The sequence below is a fragment of the Pyrus communis genome, chromosome 13 (assembly GCF_041283825.1).
Source record: "Pyrus communis isolate YQ-2024b chromosome 13, ASM4128382v1, whole genome shotgun sequence".
In the NCBI taxonomy this organism is placed as follows: Eukaryota; Viridiplantae; Streptophyta; class Magnoliopsida; order Rosales; family Rosaceae; genus Pyrus; species Pyrus communis.
Genome location: NC_142577.1, coordinates 16,744,013 through 16,748,236, shown reverse-complemented (window position 1 = coordinate 16,748,236; position 4,224 = coordinate 16,744,013). Strand labels below are relative to the sequence as shown.

Genomic DNA, 4,224 nt, shown 5'->3' with positions numbered 1-4,224 from the left:
AACCTTTTTTCTCGGGTACATGGGACGTACGATACTCGATAGTCTTTTTTACAATGGTTTCTTTTATGTTAAGTAAGAGTGGATGTATATTGGGACCAAAATGATCTCAAGACCAACAGAGAAACACGCATGTAAATGCCCTTCAAATGTTTGGTATCTCTCCCATTTGTGACCATGAAGTGCTTCATATAATGTCTACTAAGTATATATTAGCATGTTACGTCGATAACACTCAACAAAAGTTATTGATAACACCTTTCGAATTATCGATATCGGTTGACATGTGTGCATCATATTTTGGCTGAGGACAACAAGCGTACCAAGTGTTCGACAAAATTTCTCAAAGAATAAACTGAAATATTTTCATTTTTTGTTTCTGTCTAAAAAACTTGAACTTTTAACATTAAAACCCTCCAAAATTCAAGTTCTAAAATCCGACACTGAATTGCGAAGTATATAACAAATGCCTACCCATCAACTTCAATCTTGACCATTTGTATAGCCTGGTTTATGCTGCATTATTAATCCAACGAATTTGTTCTCATGCTGAGCAGTACTTTTTTTCTTTTTCTTTTGAAATTGGTTTGACCAGTTCTATCGTACTTGTGCTTTGGTACAACTCAAAGGACAATTTCTTTCAACTGTCGTATCAGCTGTGATATTCTTTAATCTTTCTGCTCAAATTGCGATTCCAAATCGTTTATTTCTTGGGAAGTTTATGTGTGCTACCTTCATCTTAAATATTAAGATAAGAATTTCATTCAAACAATGATTTTGTGCTGATTTAGATCCTCTCCTGAGCTAAAAGAGATGATCCTCCTCATCAATCATCGTGGACCGTTGGATTTTTATCCAACAACTACAATCATTATAATTTTAAAGGAATCCCCCTGTTTGTAGCCGTTGAATAAAAATCCAACGGTTAACGATGATTGATAAGGAGGATCCTCTTCATTAGCTAGTTTTATCAGCTTCAAAACATAATTCTCTTTTTTCTGTTGCGTGATTCTAAGAATAAGAACAAGGAAGTCCTGCAGTCATTTCCCTAATCTGCCTTTTGCCAAGGAGACCAAAATAAAATCTAGATAGTGGCGGGACATTCCACTTTTCTTTAGGGTTTGAAGATTAAGAGATCATTTTTGGTACTTTCAAGCACCTCTTGAACTTTTCTACCGAAGTCCAAAGAACAATGTTATATGGTAGTACAACTTTGGATTTTCATATTGACTCGTAGGAGACAAGAGGAGAGTCGATATTATTAGAATTGCGATTCAAGCACAAAACATCGTGCATGAATAAATATTTTTATTTATTTGAGCTACAAACTTTTTAATACCAACTAGCTCACATATATATATATATATATATATATATATTTTATTTCTCTGAGTAAACTGAGTATTTCAATTTTTTTTTCCGTTCTCAAATCAAAATTTAACAAGAATGGTTGGATTAAAAAAAAAAAAAAAAAAAAAAAAAAAAAAACCACTGAATTTTAGAGGGTCCATATAATTATGGATCTTCCATATATACCGGGGACAGTTTCATATATATGTTTTTTGTGTTTTTATCTAGGGGTATTTTTTTTTTAAGAAACATTGACTGTACGAGGGGAATTTTATTAATAGCAAAAAGAGAAAGTGAGACAAACCTGTATATTTATCTTTGGCATTTTAGCCAAAATGGTTCCTAAGATTTGAAATCGATAGAAGTGGTCCTTGAATTTGTCCATCATCAATCATTTTGATTATTCCGTAAAAATTCTCCATTAAATAAGGATAAAATAACAAAAATACTCTTAATTTGTGTCTAATTATTTTGGCCCATTGTTTATTAAATTGAGTGAATTTGTCATTTTGATCCTTATTTAAAAAAAAAATTTCACGGAATGACCAAAATGATTCATGGTGAACAAGCTCAAAGACCACTTTGATTGATTTCAAATAGCAATGACGAAAGTGAGGAGTTATGTCAATCTCAATGACCATTTTAGCTAAAAATTCTCTTTTAAATGTTAGAATGTTTGAAGAAATTTCAAAGTCGAATGTTCGTCTCCGACTTTGCATAAATATCTATTCAGTGAAGAGTGAGGACTACCAATCTATAAACAATTATGTTAAGTGATTACTAAAATATCATAAAATTTCCCCCCAGATGATGGAAGACTTGTTAAAGACTTAAAAGTATGGCTGAAAAACAGATAACTATCTTTAGAAGGGAAACGTGCTCAACAAAAACATCAAAAAAAAGAGAAAAAAAAGAAGTTGTTCTACAACTCAACACTTTCATTTTTTCTTCTCCTCTTCATAATCAAGAAGGTCCTCTAACACCTTGTTATCCAAGTACTCAATCTCAAACACTTGCCTGCTTCCCTGTCCAGCAGATGAACTTCCACCGGGTGCAGCGGCAGAACATGATGAAGTGGAAGAAGAAGAAGAAGAAGAAGGAAGTGTCGAGAATCTAGGAGGATAAGGAGGAGAGCCCATAACTTGAGCATAATACTCATTTGGAAAATTTAGTATGGCAAGATGACCCCTTAAATTAAAGGCAGCATTATCATAAGCCCTTGCAGCTTCCTCAGCGGTGTCAAATGTACCAAGCCACAGACGAGCACCTTGCTTAGAAGGGTCTCTTATCTCAGAAGCAAACTTCCCCCACGGCCTTCTTCGGACCCCGCGGTAACGTACTTCTTGGCTTCCCTTCTCTTGCTTTCCTTGCTTCTCTGGATCCTCTCCTCTGCGAGGGTTTTCCATAATTTCTAGCTTGATTTAACGCACCTTTGTTTGGTCTCAAATTTGGTGGCATTGCAATGTATCCCGTTTTAGGCATTTATAGATTCTATATATAAATGGGGTCAATGGGGTCATATGCCATTTTAACTTTGATTGTGTTTGTGAGTCTACATAATCGATGTTTCTTGGAAGGTTCTTTTATCTTCATAATTATTATATTATTTATTATCATATAGGGCTAATAATGGCGGTGTAAAAATTCGATTCTTCAACTCTTTCTATGGTAAAATTCAAAAAGGGTTTGTAAACCTCTTTTCTTGGATAGGCATTTTTTTTCAATTGGGTAGGTTCTAGCATCATGTTCATATTATGTGAGAATTAATAGCTTTATTGTTTGTTAATAGTTTTTTCGCCGGGCGAACGAACTACTATATATTGTCAACTTACACAGACTATGTGAGGATTGATTCCCAAGTCACAAAGATTGAAAAAATTACGAATAGAATATAATGCGTAAGTGATTTCATTTGAATAATTAAGAATATTACAAGAGGAATGTCATTTAGAAACAATATTTACGCACTTGTTGACATATTGTTTAATAATTAATACTAAGGGACCTCACATACAGTGGTAGAGCCTACAGTTAATCAACAACTCTGCTGTTTATTTCTGTCTACAGCCCGAATTAACCATACAATATTGCTTGAAGTAAAGAAAACAACAAAAAAAGCAAAGATATGGACGGTAGTTTTTTCTTGTTTGACAGAATTCCGTCGGCAGCTCTATATTGGTCCTTTGTAGTACCTCCTTTACTAGTAATATGCTTTGATATCTATATAACGGAAAATTTTTGGATATTTGAGATTTTTTCAGATCATACCAATTTGTTTAAATTATATTTTATTGGATATGAATTATATATGAACTTTTAATAGATCACTTAACCGACTGAAAACTAACCAATGAAATTTACAAACCACACATATTCTATATGGATCAATCACTACGCATGCTCATTGAATGTCATCCCTCTAAGTTCTAATAATATTAGTAAAAGATAATTAAAAGGTTGTTCAGAATCCGTGAAAGTTACTATAAACTTTTTTTTTTCCTTGTAAATTTAAACGTACGCGTGATGAACGCTTTATATGTATGAATAGTAACTCCCAAAAATAACAGAGAAAAACAGAGTGATGAAGAACAACCGACTTTCCGTAATGCAGAAAATCTTTTTAGAAATAAATTAGAATCAAATAATTTTCGATAGGTAGGTTTAATATGGAGAGTTATTATTTGCATCCTAAAAGAATTATGTCACACCTTCTTTACAGTGAAAAAATAAAACAGAGAAGAGTACTGTCACATCCCGGTCCGAGCCACCACCATATCCCGGGTTCAACTCCACCGTAGCATGATATTGTCCGCTTTGGGTCCCGACCATGCCCTCCCGGTTTTGTTTCTGGGAACTACAAACAACTTCTCAGGGGAT

The 4,224-nt window shown here is 33.7% G+C and overlaps 1 pseudogene; it reads right to left on the bottom strand.

The window, feature by feature from the left end:
* Positions 1–2,056: 2,056 nt before the first annotated feature.
* LOC137735922 (ethylene-responsive transcription factor ERF098 pseudogene) lies at positions 2,057–3,374 on the bottom strand (annotated as a pseudogene).
* Between the last annotated feature and the right edge of the window lie 850 nt (positions 3,375–4,224).